At 36.3% G+C, this 19039-nt stretch overlaps 1 protein-coding gene across 3 annotated transcripts in view; it reads right to left on the bottom strand.

Annotated features, from left to right (window-relative positions):
- LOC149948516 (serine/threonine-protein kinase Nek8-like) overlaps positions 1–19039 on the bottom strand; it is a 260812-nt gene that overhangs the window by 115436 nt on the left and 126337 nt on the right. The window lies entirely within an intron of this gene.

Raw genomic sequence — 19039 nt, 5'->3', positions numbered from 1 at the left:
TATTTATTTACCATTTAAATGTTAATTCGAGTTTCTCATACTTACGATACATTAATATAAATCAGAAATACGTTGCTAAAGTAATTTTCTTTGAAAACGCGGAAAATCTAAAACAAGGATTTTTTGCAAGCAACTAAAACGAGGATTTTTAAATCATATACAATCGCCGTCACGTCGTGCGATAGATGTCGTTAGTTGTCCGGCGGCTGAGTATTTCATTCTAAGCAAAAATATATATAAAAACCATGGTTTTTACCTCTCCGAGGGGACAAAGTCCCCTAGGAGGGGTTATACAACGACCGTGTCTGTCTGTGGGTGGGTCTGTGGGTGGGTCTGTGTGTGGGTCTGTGGGTGGGTCTGTGGGTGGGTCTGTGTGTGGGTCTGTGGGTGTGTCTGTCTGTCAGGACTGCGAACGCGTTCGCATTTTCGGTGCAAAGTGTAATCACTGCGTACGCAGTTTTTCAAAGGGTTGGCAAAACCACCGTGTGACGGTGAGCGTTAACGGAAGCATTTGCGGTTTGGTTTGGATGGTGTTTTTTCGCTCACCGTCGTGACGGTTTGGTGTTTTACGTTTTTGTAATGTTTATGCGTAGGTTGTGAGTGTTGAATTTGTTGTGTTTGTGTTCTGATGGTTGTGCATGTTGAGTCTGTTGTGTTTATATGGGCGTTTTCTCTCCAACTTCTTCTTAATGACTTTGGGACGGACCGAGTGCTGAGTGTAATGCTACCTCTCAACGTCCAATGGCAGGGTTTCCACCAGTTGTACACGGTATTCGTCTTAGTATCAATTTGCGATCGCATCGGGCGGGATTTGAACCCGAGACCTCCTGATTGACAGGCGGACGTTCTACCACAGAACCACCGACACTTGTTACGCCTTATTGAAAATTAGACCTTCAGCTTTATCGGAAGCGTATTTAATAGAGTACGAAATTTTGGTTTAATTGAAATAGAATTGAAATTGAAATTATTGCATCGAAGAAATTCTAATTTAGCGTTTCTCTATTGATTAAAAACAAATGCGCCACCCAGGTTTCGAACCCAGACCATTCGGCTTGGCAGTCGAGCGCTCTACCACAGAACCACCGATAGCTGCTTAGAGTCACTGAAATTAAGACAGGCATCGTAAGCATAATAGGTAATAAAGTCTTTTTTTATTAATGAATTTATGAAGGCCTAATCTGGTATTTTTTAAAGGTTAAATCTTGTTTTAGCGCAGTCAGCCGAGATTAGAGGGTTAAAGGGTAGACCCTGTGGGTGGTCCACTTTCTTAACGACCTATATATAGTTCTGTTAATTCAAAGGAGATAATTTAACGTTAATTGCTTTAAAAGCTGGCGGTTAGTCAAGTGGCTCTCTGTGCTTTGTTGATGGTAAGGTAAATACATTTGGTGTGGATATTTGGATATCTACGATTTCTAACGCAGTCAATGATTTCTTGGGTGTGCGAGTCATTATATGATATTGGAAATTGGACGGCATTGGTCTTTTTCATGTGGTATGCGTCACAACGTCAACAGGAAGTGAACGAGTCGTTCACTACCAGATGCCAAATATAGCTATTCTACGGTATCTTCATCAAGGGCGAGTGTTGAAATAAAATGAGCGTTAAAGATGCGGCAAGTATTTCGTAAGCGAGTAATTCCAAAAAGCCTCTGTAGATATTTCATTAAAATTTGCTTCGTATTATATTTAACTGATAAACTTGTTCTGTAAAAGGGTTTAATTCAATTGTGCATTGTTATAGTACGTCTAACTTACTGTTGTAACTACTTAACTTATGATATTCTGAATAAATTAAAATTGGTCGTTTCGTCTCAATTATTTTAATTATAATTAAAATTTTATACCGGGCGGGATAGAAATGGGTTAATATTTTTAACAAATAACTCTAAATTGCGGAGATATATCTTTAAGGGTTATCTCGAGAAATTAATACCACTAGGGACAATTCTTCCGAGGAGAGGTATATTTTGGCTTGCCAACTTGTTACCTCTCCGAGGGGACAAAGTCCCCTAGGAGGGGTTATACAACGACCGTGTCTGTCTGTGGGTGGGTCTGTGGGTGTGTCTGTCTGTCAGGACTGCGAACGCGTTCGCATTTTCGGTGCAAAGTGTAATCACTGCGTACGCAGTTTCTCAAAGGGTTGGCAAAACCACCGTGTGACGGTGAGCGTTAACGGATGCATTTGCGGTTTGGTTTGGATGGTGTTTTTTCGCTCACCGTCGTGACGGTTTGGTGTATTACGGTTTTTGTAATGTTTATGCGTAGGTTGTGAGTGTTGAATTTGTTGTGTTTGTGTTCTGATGGATGTGCATGTTGGGTCTGTTGTGTTTATATGGGCGTTTTCTCTCCAACTTCTTCTTAATGACTTTGGGACGGACCGAGTGCTGAGTGTAATGCTACCTCTCAACGTCCAATGGCAGGGTTTCCACCAGTTGTACACGGTATTCGTCTTAGTATCAATTTGCGATCGCATCGGGCGGGATTTGAACCCGAGACCTCCTGATTGACAGGCGGACGTTCTACCACAGAACCACCGACACTTGTTACGCCTTATTGAAAATTAGACCTTCAGCTTTATCGGAAGCGTATTTAATAGAGTACGAAATTTTGGTTTAATTGAAATAGAATTGAAATTGAAATTATTGCATCGAAGAAATTCTACTTTAGCGTTTCTCTATTGATTAAAAATAAATGCGCCACCCAGGTTTCGAACCCAGACCATTCGGCTTGGCAGTCGAGCGCTCTACCACAGAACCACCGATAGCTCCTTAGATTCACTGAAATTAAGACAGGCATCGTAAGCATAATAGGTAATAAAGTCTTTTTTTATTAATGAATTTATGAAGGCCTAATCTGGTATTTTTAAAGGTTAAATCTTGTTTTAGCGCAGTCAGCCGAGATTAGAGGGTTAAAGGGTAGACCCTGTGGGTGGTCCACTTTTTTAACGACCTATATATAGTTCTGTTAATTCATAGGAGATAATTTAACGTTAATTGCTTTAAGAGCTGGCGGTTCGTCAAGTGGCTCTCTGTGCTTTGTTGATGGTAAGGTTTTTGCTTCTTGTAAATACATTTGGTGTGGATATTTGGATATCTACGATTTCTAACGCAGTCAATGATTTCTTGGGTGTGCGAGTCATTATATGATATTGGAAATTGGACGGCATTGGTCTTTTTCATGTGGTATGCGTCACAACGTCAACAGGAAGTGAACGAGTCGTCCACTACCAGATATCTACGGTATCTTCATCAAGGGCGAGTGTTGAAATAAAATGAGCGTTAAAGATGCGGCAAGTATTTCGTAAGAGAGTAATTCCAAAAAGCCTCTGTAGATATTTCTTTCATTAAAATTTGCTTCGTATTATATTTAACTGATAAACTTGTTCTGTAAAAGGGTTTAATTCAATTGTGCATTGTTATAGTACGTCTAACTTACTGTTGTAACTACTTAACTTATGATATTCTGAATAAATTAAAATTGGTCGTTCGTCTCAATTATTTTAATTATAATTAAAATTTTATACCGGGCGGCATAGAAATGGGTTAATATTTTTAACAAATAACTCTAAATTGCGGAGATATATCTTTAAGGGTTATCTCGATAAATTAATACCACTAGGGACAATTCTTCCGAGGAGAGGTATATTTTGGCTTGCCAACTTGTTATATATATTTTTGTTCTAAGTGTGTTCCTTCAAATGGACAAACCACTGAAAAATTAAATTACGATAATTTTCGAGTAATTAAGGGTTCTTATGAAGCAACTCAATGCTAATTTTACGATACTTTAAATTTAAAATCTGAAATTCGTAATTATAACATTTGGTGGCTAAATCGAGGAATATAGTAAAACGAGGAATTTTTGCAAGCGACTAAAACGAGGATTTCTTAAATCATATACAATCGCCGTCGCGTCGGGCGATAGATGCCGCTAGTCCTGCAAATGGAGAAAACACGGAAAAATTAAATTACGAGAGTATACGAGTAATTAAGTTTTCTTTTTAAGATTATAAATGCTAATTTTTGCGTTCTCGTCCCTACGATACTTTAAATTTAAATCAGACATTTGTAATTATAACATTTGGTTGCTAAATCACGGCAAATATTGAAACGAGGAAAAATGAAATTATTCGAATTTGAGAATAATTAAAGCTATTTATTAACCATTTAAATGTTAATTCGAGTTTCTCATACTTACGATGTATTAATATAAATCAGAAATACGTTGCTAAAACAGATTTCTTTGAAAACGCGGAAAATCTAAAACAAGGATTTTTTGCAGGCGACTAAAACGAGGATTTTTAAATCATATACAATCGCCGTCACGTCGTGCGATAGATGTCGTTAGTTGTCCGGCGGCTGAGTATTTCATTCATAGTGTGTTACTTCAAATGGACAAACCACGGAAAAATTAAATTACGATAATTTTCGAGTAATTAAGGGTTCTTATGAAGCAGCTAAATGCTAATTTTACGATACTTTAAATATAAAATCTGAAATTCGTAATTATAACATTTGGTTGCTAAATCGAGGAATATAGTAAAACAAGGAATTTTTGCAAGCGACTAAAACGAGGATTTTTTTAATCATATACAATCGCCGTCACGTCGTGCGATAGATGCTGCTAGTTGTCCGGCGAATGAGTATTTCATTCGTAGTGGCCGAATAGAGGAAAATGTAGCAGTAGATTGTTCCTTGAAATGAGCAAACCACGGAAATATTAAATTACGAGAAGTAATTAAGGGTGTTTATGAAATGTTATCTTAACGTTAAAATTTACGTTGTAGTATTTCCTATCGATTCATAGATCATTTGTCTAAGGATTGTTCTTAAAAACTGTGTAATTCTAAGAAAGCTTAAAGCTGTTTACTAAACATAAAGTGTAAATTAACATACACAATAGCTTAGCTATGATAAGAGAATGGGCCCCTGTAATTTTATGTACGTTCCAATGTACGCGATTAGATAAAGATATAGCAATTTGTGAAAACTTTAATCTCTAAATTATTTACTTATTTTTACCTCTCCGAGGGGACTAACAAAGGAGACTACCCGAGGTGCAACTCACCGATTTTGTTCAAACTCGGGGGTTAAGTAGGCCTTAATGAATCATGAAAATTCCCAAAGGGAAAAGTTTCGACGGGCATTAGTTTTGCCATGGCAACCAAAAATGTTTTCGACAACACAATTTCGAAAATTCCTGACCGAAAATAACATGGGATTTTGAAAAATTCTAATGCTCCCCCCCCCCCCTGTAAAAAATCTCGAAAAAATTAAAAATTTTGAAAATGCCAAAAAGAGTAAATATTGATCAAAATTGACGAAAAAAATTAAAATTGGTCAAGTTTTGATCAATTTTGATCAAAATGGGTAAAAGTGGAAAGATGTCATGTAAAACTAATGGAAATCACTTGTATGGATAAAAAACTCTTTGATGGCAAATCAATTGGTCTATTTATCAAATTTCTAGAACAAGATAAATTTGACAAAATTTGATTATAATGTGAAATATTGCTTAATTTTGATCAAATTTAATAAAAATTAATAAAATATGAAATATTTATCAAAATAATTTATAAATTTAATGAAATAAATAAATTTTAACAATGTCTGATCAAACAAGGTAAATTTGACCAAATTTGACCAACATCATAAATATTAATTAATTTTCATAAAATTTAATAAAAATTTAAAAAAATTTGAAATAATTAACAAAATTAAGGTTTGATGAAATCGATATATTTGAATATTTTTTTAACAATTTTGGTCATTTTGATCAACATAGGTAAAAAAACCAAAGATGTCATGGAAATCTAATGAAAATCGCTTTTACGGATAAAAACTCAAATTTTATAGCAATCATTTGGTGTAATTATAAAAGTAATAGATCAACATAAATTTTACCAAATTTGATCAACATTTGAAATATTGCTTAATTTTGATCAAATTCAATTAAAATTAATAAAATAAAACATATTTTAAAAAATAAGGCATACATTTGATGAAATTGATATATTTCAACAATTTCCGATGAAACAAGATCAAGTTGACCTAAGTTTTAAATATTAATTTAGATCAAATTTTATAAAAATAAAAATTTACGAAATAATTAACAAAATAAGGCATAGGTTTGATGAAATCGATATATTTGAACAACGTCTGAACAATCTTGGTCAATTTGATCAAAATGGGTAAAAATAAAAAAAATAATAAAAATTACTTTTTGGGTTTAAAGAATAAATCAAAATTGATAGTACTGGTATATTTTTGAAAACGTCGTTACATTTGCATATATATATTTTTAAATAGATTTTTCTTTTTACAAAATTTACATGAGACGCTGATGTAAATTTTGTAAAAAGAAAAATATTTTAAACCTATATATATATGAAAATGTAATGAAGTTTTTATTTATTACAAACTTATACTATACTAACAATCGCATATAGTAACAACTGTACCACATCATCTAAGCCATTATAAAAATCTTTACCCATTAAATACAAATTCCTTTTTTTAAATCCATTTTTACCCATTTTGATCAAATTGACCAATATTGTTCAGACGTTGTTCAAATATATCGATTTCATCAAAAATATGCCTTATTTTGTTAATTATTTCGTAAATTTTTATAAAATTTGATCTAAATTAATATTTATAACTTAGGTCAACTTGATCTTGTTTCATCGGAAATTGTTGAAATATATCAATTTCATCAAATGCATGCCTTATTTTTTAAAATATGTTTTATTTTATTAATTTTAATTGGATTTGATCAAAATTAAGCAATATTTCAAATGTTGATCAAATTTGGTCAAATTTATCTTGTTTGATCAGACATTGTTAAAATTTATTTATTTCATTAAATTTATAAATTATTTTGATAAATATTTCATATTTTATTAATTTTTATTAAATTTGATCAAAATTAAGCAATATTTCACATTAGAATCAAATTTTGTCAAATTTATCTTGTTCTAGTAATTTGATAAATAGACCAATTGATTTGCCATCAAAATTGAGTTTTTTATCCATACAAGTGATTTCCATTAGTTTTACATGACATCTTTCCACTTTTACCCATTTTGATCAAAATTGATCAAAACTTGACCAATTTTAATTTTTTTCGTCAATTTTGATCAATATTTACTCTTTTTGGCATTTTCAAAATTTTTAATTTTTTCGAGATTTTTTACAGGGGGGGGGGGGGGAGCATTAGAATTTTTCAAAATCCCATGTTATTTTCGGTCAGGAATTTTCGAAATTGTGTTGTCGAAAGCATTTTTGGTTGCCATGGCAAAACTAATGCCCGTCGAAACTTTTCCCTTTGGGAATTTTCATGATTCATTAAGGCCTACTTAACCCCCGAGTTTGAACAAAATCGGTGAGTTGCACCTCGGGTAGTCTCCTTGTAAGTAGTTCGACTTTTGGGACGGACCGAGTCCAAATGACAGGGTTTCCAGCAAATGTTTACGGTATTCGTCTTAGTATCAATTTGCGATCGCATCGGGCGGGATTCGAACCCGAGCCCTCCTGCATGACAGGCGAGTGTTCTACCACAGAACCACCGATACATGTTACAGTTCAAAGAAAATTATATGCTCAGCTTAAGCGGAAGTGTATATTAATAGTTTTTAAAGTCTACATTTTTTACGTATGAAATGTTAAAGGTCAAATCTTGTTTTAGCGCAGTCAGCAGAGATAAGAGGGTTAATTATAGGTTAGAACCTGTGGGTGATCCACTTTGTTAGTTTTTTGTTATTTATTTATGGCTTTTAATAATAGTTGTAATAATGCAAAGGCGTTTATTTAACGTTTACTGATGTACGAGCGGTCGTTTAGTCAAGTGGCTCTATATGCTTTGTTGATGGTAATGTTTTTGCTTCTTGTTAATGCATTTGGTGTGGATATTTGGATATTTACGATTCCTAATGCAGTCTTTGATTTCCTGGGTGTACGAGTCATTATATGATATTGGAAATTGGACGGCATTGGTCTTGTTCATGCGGTATGTGTTACAACGTCAACTGGAAGTGTACGAGTCGTCCACTACCAGATGTCGAATATAGCTATTCTACGGTATCAAGGGCGAGTGTTGAAATAAAATGAGCGTTAAGATGCGGCAACTATTTCGTAAGCGAGAAAAATACAAATACCATCTGTATATATCTCTTTCATTAAAATTTGCTTCGTATTATATTCAACTGATATACTTGTAATGTAAAAAGGGTTAAATTCAATTGTGCATTGTTTTAGTACGTCTAACTCACTGTTGTAACTACTTAATTTATTGAGCGGAGCGAGTGAGCGAAGCTCTCACTGTGGAAAGTTGATAGGAAATCTTGCTGTCCGTCTCCGGAAATATTGCTGTCCAACGCAAGGTGCTGGGGGGGTAGAAAAAGAAGGGGGGGGGCACGATAAGCGGCTGGAGAAAAATCTGTTGCTGTCCGACTTGCTGTCCGACGTCGGGTGATGGGTGGGCAGGTAAAGAGAGGGAGAGCCTCGATAAGCGGCTGGAGAAAAATGTCGTGGATCGGTGGGGGGAAGAGAGGGGTAAGCACTAAGCGCCAGTCGTGAACGGGTGTGGGAAAGAGACTGGGAGTCTAACAATTCTTTTTATTTTGTTTTATTTCGGAAGTTAACATATTTTTTAAAATGAAATTTATTTCGGAAGTTAACATATTTTTTTGAAATGAAATTTATTCCGGAAGTTAACATATTTTTTTAAGTATTCACCGTTCCCAAGGTTTAACTCTGGAGAAAGCAGTTGCGGACATTGTGCCTAACGAATTTGCCCTCGGAATGACTTATGTTGCCGGGTTTTAACATTGGGCACCTTTTTAAAAATCAACAATAAAAGTGGGTTTTGTGCCAAAAAAACTGAACTTGAAAGACTTAAGCTCCTTTGGAGCACTACCACATAGGGCAAGCTGGATGGCAAACTGGCAAACGCCGTATTGTTTTTCCTTTTCCAAATAAAACGCAGTTTTCTTTTTCCATGTTTCCTTTTCTGCTGGGGTGAGGGTATCATTAACTTAAGCCTAATTAACCAGTGAATTTCCAACTCGCTCCGCTCAGGTCTTTGTTGAAAGAGCCGTTTTCGGTTTTTGCGACGCCCTAGTAATATTTTGAATAAATTATAATCGGTTGTTTCGTCTCAATTATTTTAATTAAAATTAAATTTTTATACCGGGAGGGATTGAACCGGGATTACGTTTTTAGTAAATAACTCTGAATTGCGGAGATCTATCTTTAAGGGTCCTCTCGAGAAATTAATACCACTAGGGACAATTCTTCCGAGGAGAAGTATATTTTGGCTTGCCAACTTGTTTAATTTAATCGGGTTGAATGTAAAAATTTGACACATTCTTGAAGTAAAATATATTTAATTTAATGTCTCAAAAAAAATCATACAATCTTCCATGTACTACCGGTTGTTTAATTTTGGTACATATTTATATCTCAATTTATGTACTTACCAAATTTGAACAATTAGACTGAAATTCCAACTGTAGACCGGTTCGCTCTTTGGAACAGATCATGGTAGTGTAGGAATTCTGGCTTTATACGATTGATAGTTGCCTATATCAGTTAAATTATAAGAAAATCAACAGTTGCTCAAGTCATAATCTATAGACATAATGTCCGACGTTTTTAAAATATAGTAAAGTTAACAAGTTGGCAAGCTTGCTAAAATATACCTCTCCTCGGAAGAATTGTCCCCAGTGGTATTAATTTATCGAGACGACCCTTAAAGAAATATCTCCGCAATTCAGATTACACAAAGACAACTTAATGATCACCGTATTTATTCAGTTTATTAAAATAAGCCATGCAAATAAAGATAATAACAAGTTGGCAAGCCAAAATATACCTCTCCTCGGAAGAATCGTCCCTAGTGGTATTAATTTCTCGAGATAACCCTTAAAAATATATCTCCGCAATTCAGAGTTATTTGCTAAAAATGTTATCCCAGTTCTATCCCGCCTGGTATAAAATTTTAATTACCATTAAAATAATTGAGACGAAACGACCAATTTTAATTTATTCAGAATATTATAAATTAAGTAGTTACAACAGTGAGTTAGACGTACTATAACAATGCAAAATTGAATTAAACCCTGTTTACAGTACAAGTTTATCAGTTGAATATAATACGAAGCAAATTTTAATGAAAGAAATATCTACAGAGGGTATTTGTATTTTTCTCGCTTACGAAATACTATAGCCACACCTTTAACGCTCATTTTTCAACACTTGCCCTTGCTGAAGATAACGTAGAATAGCCATTTTCAACATCTGGTAGTGGACGACTCGTAGTCTTCCAGTTGACGTTGTGACACATACCGCATGAAAAAGACCAATGCCGTCCAATTTCCAATATCATATATTGACTCGCAAACCCAGGAAACCAATGCCTGTATCAGGAATCGTAGATATCTAAATATCCATACCAAATGCATTAACAAGAAGCAAAAACATTACCATCAACAAAGCATATAGAGCCACTTGACTAAACGACCGCTCGTACATCAGTAAACGTTAAATAAACGCCTTCGCTGTATAGCAACTATATTTAAGACGATTAGAAAACCCGTAAATAAATAACAAAAAACTAACAAAGTGGATCACCCTTTAACCCTCTTATCTCTGCTGACTGCGCTAAAACAAGATTTGACCTTTAAAATTTCATACTTAAAAAATGTAGACTTTAAAAACCATTAATATACTGTTCCGCTAAGCTGAGTTTATAATTTTCAATGAAACGTAATATGTATCGGTGGTTCTGTGGTTGAACATTCGCCTGTCATACAGAAGGGCTCGGGTTCGAAACCTGGGCGGCGCATTCTTTTTAATCAACAGAGAAGACGTTACATTAGAATATCTTCGATGCAATAATTTAAATGGAACACGAAATTTCGTTCTATTTTAAAAACCGAAATTTAATACTCTGTTAATTTGCAATAAACGCTTCCGCTTAAGCTGAGCTTATAATTTTCATTGAACCGTAACATGTATCGGTGGTTCTGTGGTAGGACGTCCGCATGTCAAGCAGGCGGTCTCGGGTTCGAAACCCGCCCGATGCGATCGCAAATTGATAATTAGACGAATACCGTGAACAATTGGTGGAACAATCGAATCCCTTCAGATTGGTCTCTTACATTAATTCGGCTACTGTTTAAAGCAGGGGGAAAGGATCCTTTGGATCTGGATTCGTATCGTACAATTGCACTCTCTAAGTGCCTTTCGAAACTATACGCGTCGATTCTTAAGTCAAGACTGGAGAAGTTCGTGGACTTTCGTGGATTACTGGGTGAATTACGAAACGGTTTCGTCGAGATAAAAGAAAAGCGGACAATTTATTTGTACTTTCTCAATTAATTGAAATCGCCCGTATAGAGAATCGTCCGCTTTATATCGCATTCCTCGACCTGAACAAAGCCTACGACTCGGTAAATAGATGGAAGCTATGGGAAACTCTCAAGGAGCTTGGAATTCCGCATGATTTTGTGAAGCATTTGGCGGCCATTTATGGAAATACCATGTACAAGTACTTTCTCGGCATTTTGTCAGAATTTATAGCCCGGTGTACCGGTAAAACAGAGAACCACACCACCGGAGGCCTATCATCAGAATGCCCTACGCCAGCGTCCACAGACCCGGACAGGTGACAAAACCAGCATGGGTAGTAGTCCCCCTACTACTGATGGTCGCTCCCGTGACGCAAGCCGCTCAACCCAGCAGAAGGTGCAACAATGGGACGACCAGCCCGCCACTTCGCACACAGCAGTGGGATAGAGAACGGATGCTCTAGCAACTCCGGCCGGCACCCCACCCACAAAGGGCAGGGAGCCAAGCCCTTTGGAAAGAGCTCCTAAAGGGGAACGGCGGGCACACGGCAGCCCGCATAACCCGGCACAGATGGCACCGGAGATCCCAGTGGAACTCCAAAAGGCCGGGAGATGGGTCCGCCGTGCCCTCATACGGAGGCTCGCAGCCCCACAGCAGGCTACTCAATCCGCCGAGGCGGCCAGTTTGCCCAGCCCCTCTCCATTAGCCTGTGCCGAAGCCCAGTATCCAGCCCACACCTGACCGAAGTCGGAGGTTGGAGATAGGACCCTTTGGACGGAGCTAACATCTCCCAGTGCGCCACCGCCCTTATGGGTTACAAGAGCCGGACCCCGACTCCCCGGTAAAGCCACCAGTTATTGCACACTCCGACCCCTTGAGGGCCGTACTTTCTCGGCAGTACGGAAACAGAATACATACGAAATACAACTGGATTAAAGCAAGGTTGTCCGCTATCGCCTTTGCTTTTTGCTCTCTTTCTCACGCCACTATCTAGAACAAAAGTTAAAGGAAACTACCGCGGGATTTCATTTGAAGCTTCCTATACGCGCAGTCGTCGAATGAATATTGGAGAGTCGAAGTAGGGAAACATCAAAGCCTCGCGATATACTCAGCAAAAGAATGCCCTTCGGTAGAAAATTGCTACAGCAACAATCGCGGAAGTCATCTTTGCCAACAGCTTTTCGTCTTTCCCAAATATTTAATGGTGATCCTTCATGCCAGTTGTGCGGTGCAAAAACAGAGGATCTGGGACACGTTTTATTTGATTGTGAAGAAATTTCGAGCGCGAGAAACGTTTTAAGTGGAAGGTCGAATGACTTTTCTACCGCGCTGGGATTGGACCCTAGCCCTTGTTTTTGGCGCATTAATGAAACAATACGTGTTCTGTTACAATGGGCGAGTCGAAAACAACGAACGGTGTAAACATTGATATTAACTATTCTCGATACTGAAATCGGTTATTTTTAACGCAATTTTAACTTTAAAGTAACTAATTGAATGTTATACTTATATGCTTATTTGAATTTTATTTTGTGAATTTGTGCTCGCGAATCATTTGGTATGGTTCCTCCCTGTTATAAAAGGGAATTATTAGGGCGAATAAATATTATCATTATTATTATTATTATTGAAAATTTCCTGGGTACTCCCTCCCCCTTTTCCTATGCTATACCTACCGTGGTATCCCCTCCACCCTTTTCAAATGCGAAAATAATACATGGAATACAAGGGAAATAGGGGTTCAAAAAAAGAAATTTTAATGGCCCAAAAGGGAAATTTAATTTTAACGATATGGTATTGTTTTTTTTTCGACCATAAGAAACATCTTAGAGATATGAGTATAGGCAGTATAGTCAGGTTCAAGAAGGATCACTGATTTGCTACAAGGGGTATTTATTAAAATATGGAATAAAACCAAACAACGAGAGTGAGATTAGTGACAAAGAAAGGGCTCTAATAAACTCAGTTTTTGAAGTGAAACTGCAGGAATATATGGTATACTGGGAGAGCTTATATATACAAAACGTATCTTAAATCTGGTCATTTTCTGGTCATGCTAAAAGGCCACGGACTGTAACGTCTTGTTAGGTCAAAGCCAAGGGGCGCCAAATGTTTCTGTGCCTAGGGCCACCCCTGCATTGTATACAATAATGCTATTTACCAATAAATATTGATTTCAATGACGTTATTGAAAACTTCAGTACCATTACAGCACAAAAAAATATGACCAATCAATTTGTAACATTTTTTTAAATAATTATTTAAATAAATAAATAAATAAATAAATAAATAAATAAATAAATAAATAAATAAATAAATAAATAAATAAAAACTTAATTTATTTCTTCAAATACAAAAAAAAATATTATTTAGAATAGGGTTTTTTTCCACCTCTGTGTCCACCTCTACGTCCACCTCCGCGTCCCCCACTACGCCCACTTCCGTGCTCACTTCCGCACCCATGTGATCCACTGGCTAGATGTTGTTTCTAACAAAATTAAAAAATAAAATTGTTATGATATTTTTAAGCAGTGCCGCTTTCTGCGCTTACCAATAATTGAACTCTACTTATATTCCTCAAAATAGCATCTAATGAGGGCCCAAAAAGTTCTGGGCCCGGCCCGTATACCCCTTCTAATAACGCCGCTCTGGAATCTCTGTTCAGAGCATTTCCCTCAATACTAAGAGAATTTATAATATTGCAACGACGTTCATGTGTCAAAATATCTAATTTTAACAAGCTTTCTTTGACAAGGTTTTGTGCAGCAGCTTTAACGTCATTTTCTTCGGTCTAATTAAAGGGGGAAACAATAAAATCACAATAGCCTTACTAACCTAGCTTTCGACTATATGTAATATAGTAAATCATAATGCCTCTCACCGCGACAGGGGCGTAACTACGCGAGACACTTGGGTCATGTTGACCCAAAGGGGCGCCCGTTTGGTGTACCTTTAGGGACGTCATTTCCTATGAATTTTTCGAAATATTTTATGGCGTCTCAAATACATTTTATTATGCAAATATTTTAGTTATAAAAATCAAATAAATCAATTTATTTGATTAGAAAAACCCAAAAAACATTAACAACCCTGCTTCATGATCCCAGAATTGTCTTTTTTCTACGTTCTTAGGTACACAAATCCGTTCTTGGTTTCATGAAGGAAAATACTTTTAAGGCAAAATTATGATCGATTATGTTACTATCATAAGTTCGAAACTTAACTCCAATAAGTATGTATGGTTTTTCATAATTTTTTCTTATGAGATCTTGTCAGAGAGCGACCACATAATTATATGGACTTCCAACTATTGTCTTAACCGAGTCTTAAATAAATAATCTAAGTAGATTTTTATTGCTTATGCTAGGATCACGTGTTCTGGTTAGTGAATTTCAGCTGAGCCAATAGAAACTATTTGAGTGAGTAATTATCGGGTTCCGATTGGGTATGACATAACATGGTTTCTTCTTTCTGGCGACTATGACGTCTTAGTGTCGTCTGCTTTTTGACAAGTTCTCGTTATGGAAATTAATCTAATTGACATACTCAACAAAGATAAGTTAGAAACTTATGTTTCTATGTATATAATTAAAACAAATTACGATCGTTTTAATAGTCTCGGACGTAAACTTCGCCAGAGCGTAAATATGTTTTTGCAAACCGAAAAAAGTTGTCTCGCGCTTCTTGTAAGGAGCGTCCGCTCGATCAGTTTTCCAATCCGTGTTTTCGATGACGAATACGTCCAAGGACGGCAAAGTATAATATTCAAAAGCTCTTAACTGTAATTAAAAATGTTTTCGGTGGTTTTAAAAAATATTTTAAGGTAACATAACAAAATAGTCAAAAACAATAGGGCGGCGTGGGCGGAAAATGGCTTGGGCCTTATCGAGGTCTCGGGTCCCGAGAGGGTTTATCTGGCGGGGCCGTCGTGCCTATGTACATGGGGCCCCAAAGAAATATTGGCAATGGGCCCATCTAATCATTGCTACACCACTGCAGTGTGCCACCTTTCCATCACCAGAGATAATTTAGATTTATCTAAATTCTCTCTGCCATCACTCATTTGCCGACCCAAAAATATTATAGATATTGAACTTATTAATTACCATAGTATAAAATATTTATAAAAATTAAATTAAACTGAAGATAATCTCATGGTAATAAAATTGTGTATACCATGAGATTTTCTCCAGTTAAATTTAATTTTTACAAAAATATAATTTTTTTACTTGAACATCTGGTAATAGACACAAGGCAGTTAGAAATGTTAAACGTTACTGTTATCTGTCATTTACTTCAGAAAACCCTCTGGAAACAGCACGATATCTTTACAAATTATTACAATACAATGTATATCACATATGTCCACCCTCAAAATGGTATCGAGTGCCAGGTGGGAAATAACGAAAGTGGATATGTGACCAGTGACCCCCTGACCTAGAATAAATAAACTGGGCCATGACCAATGCACGTCGTCTGATACATTTAAACTTTTAAGTTTTAGCCGTTTTTAACAAAGAATAATATAACATTTGGATCTACATGTACGAATTGCAAAATACTCAAGCAGAATCACACAAAAAATAAAACCACTCGAATTAATTAAGTGGTCCAGTGGACCACTAACCCCCTCCGATTTAATTAATAAACTGGTCCGGGCAATTTTTAAACTAGGCCCACTGCCACCACCTTATTTCCCACGCTGATCAAGTGCCATTTCCCTTTCGAGCGAGGGGCTAACCAGTAAGAATTTGCCTGTACACCGATTACGTAATCATTAAAGGGAATATAACCTTCAGGGCAATCTTTATGGAAGACCCCTACAATTTTTATAATTTAGTGCGCCGTGGCGCCCAACACTTATAAAGCCAAAGGGAGAAGCGGCCAAATGCCTGAGGTTATATTCCCTTTCATGAGTACAGAATGATTACGATGGGTACACAGGCAACAATGATCACAATATTTAGACCAGATGAGTAATTGAGTACGGAAGAATTCCAATGAATACGCGTGATTACAGATGATTACGCGCTATTACAAATGATTACATATGATTACGCGTGATTTCATAATGATTACGGGCTATTACAGATGAGTACGAAGATTACAAATGAGTACGAAAGATTACGTAATCATTACAGTTAGGGTGTACACCGATTACGGGAAGTGGTTAGCCCCTCACTTTCGAGCGACTTAAGAGTGAAACCATCAAGAAAAAACATATCTTTTGTATGTAGTATTAGCGAGCGGTAGGACATTCGGTGAAAAGTGTACGGGATTTCCAGAATTCGTACCGGATTTTGCGATGGATTTCGATTTTGTTCTTTGTTTTCTAGCTTGGATTTTTTTTCGGATTTTGAAATAAACGTACGGGATTTCGCATGAATGTCCGACCCCTCGAGTATAAGAGCATAGGAAGAAATTATTCTTCAAATTAGGTTACCATTGTGGCTTTTTCGCTATTCCCGTCGGTCAAAACGACTTCTTCTAGTTGTTCTACCAACTCTTCTAGAGAAACGCGCTCTTCGTCGTTTCCAGACTTATCCATTTGCGAAACAAACACGCACTGAATCTAGTGACGCCTTGCCAGTGTTGCCAACCTTTTAAGAAGTGTTTATCGTACCAGGGGTTCGAAATTATCGTATTTTCGCTAAAATTATCGTACGCTTTAAAAGGTTCGGCTCGCCCGCTTTTGGGTTTTACCATGACTGCATATTTTAGGCCAAAAATATGTTTCGGATATGAAACACAGTAGTGAGGTTAGAGGAAAAGTAGGGAAAAATCTAGCGTACAATTTATATTTATAATTAGAAAGCTGATTTATACGGTATAAATATGGTTTTGGCGGAATCTAGATTTCAATAGTATCAGGTTTTTAACGAATAAATTGTTTTATATGAAAATTTCAAAATATCGCACGTTTTGCGTACGATTATTTGAAAATTTCAAATTATCGTAGGTTTTGCGTACGATAGTTTAAGATTACCTATTTTTATGGTACACGTAGACTCTACACAATTATATTTTTTGAAATATACGGCCATCACTTTGCTAATAACTGCATCATTTAATTATTCATCGAGTAGAACCTTAATGTCATCAATATCAACATTAAATCTTAAGTTAATATCTATTTCTTGTTTTCGGTTTTTCACTAAAATATTCATTGAGATATAGCATAAGTTGTTATTTATTCTCAAATGGGGGTTATTTAGAATTATATTACATTAACCTATTAAAATGTTACAGCATATAATTATTCAGTTTAATTACTTAAAAATATATCAGTACATTTTTTCCTCATCTTGGTCTCTCTATATTAGATCACCGGATAGCTAGCGAAATCTGTTAGTGGCGCGAGCATTCCAAGGAAAATTTATATTAGAGAATTTAAGCCAACACCAATTGGTGTAGGGAAAACTTTACGTAGGTGTAGAATGTACACAGTAAGTGTAACCCTTCAGGTTCACTTTCCCCCAAATACTTCCTTTTTTTATTTTTCTGTCTTTTATTTACTTTAGTTATTACATTTTTCCCCGCACTCTTAACCTCTTAGAATTTTGAGCTTTATTTAATAAAACTAATCACATTGTAAAATATACATTAAAATTAATGATAAATTAAAATACTTAAATAACTTTTTAACCATACATACAAATTGAATATAATTTATAAATCTGATAGAACTCAATGAACCCCCACTATAAAATATAAAATTGAGAGAGTTAATTAAACAGGGTACTTACTATAAAATATAAACTAAATCCCTGCCTTCAGCAAAGCTAAAATTAAATCCGTCGCATTATAGTGTTAATTAAAGTGTTTTTCTCTCTGTCATATGACCGTGGTGCAATACGTACATTCCCTCAGTTCACAGCGATCCCATGAAACCATTTTTATGTTCGCAGACCTCAGACCTACCACCAAGTAACGAGACTCCAACAAAAGCGTGATTTTCCAATCCTGCAAGGTCAAGAACACGTCACTCGCTACAGCGATAGATACTACGGTCTTCAGCGTTCTCCCCCGCTTGTACTCTGTATTAAAGACCAGGGTGCGCCACGAGTTTCCGCTTGGAAACGATACTAAAAGTAATCCCGACACCCACTAAGCCCCCCCCCCCCGCAACCACGAGCTAATTTTCCTAGATAAAACGACGTCATCCGTAGCATCACAATACACGAGTCTTAAATTAACCAATGACCCACATAAAACATGATGTCACCAGTAGTTTTTATTTCAAACCCCAGAACCAAACCAGAAGACGGCGTGAAAAAACTTCAGAATTCTAACTTTCAAGATTCTGACAGTCCAAGTGCCATGTCTAAGCCAATACGACAGTAAAAGAATGCGCGATGAAGTCGGTCTCGAATATCACTATTAACTTAACCAAGAATCCATAAGTACCGTTAAGGATTCCTGGTCAACTTAAAAGAAAAGACCAATCGCTGAATCCCTCGCGCAAAGTCGTGAACGAGATTCTCATCGCCAGATGATATCCATCCAGGGCTTTCCGATCAGAAGACAATGGTCAAAGCAGTAGAAGATCCACGAAGAGCAATGTCTTCGCCATCCTCATGCAGCCTGATCAAAGATAATTTAAACTCGTACCCTAGATTCGAAATCACTCTCTCGCGCGTTGCCGATAGCGTTTACCCACTTCCCGCTGGAACTCAGAAAAA

This window comes from Leiobunum rupestre, chromosome 4, assembly GCF_980474605.1.
Source record: "Leiobunum rupestre chromosome 4, qqLeiRupe1.1.hap1, whole genome shotgun sequence".
Lineage (NCBI taxonomy): Eukaryota > Metazoa > Arthropoda > Arachnida > Opiliones > Sclerosomatidae > Leiobunum > Leiobunum rupestre.
This window is presented reverse-complemented; position numbering and strand designations above follow the sequence as displayed.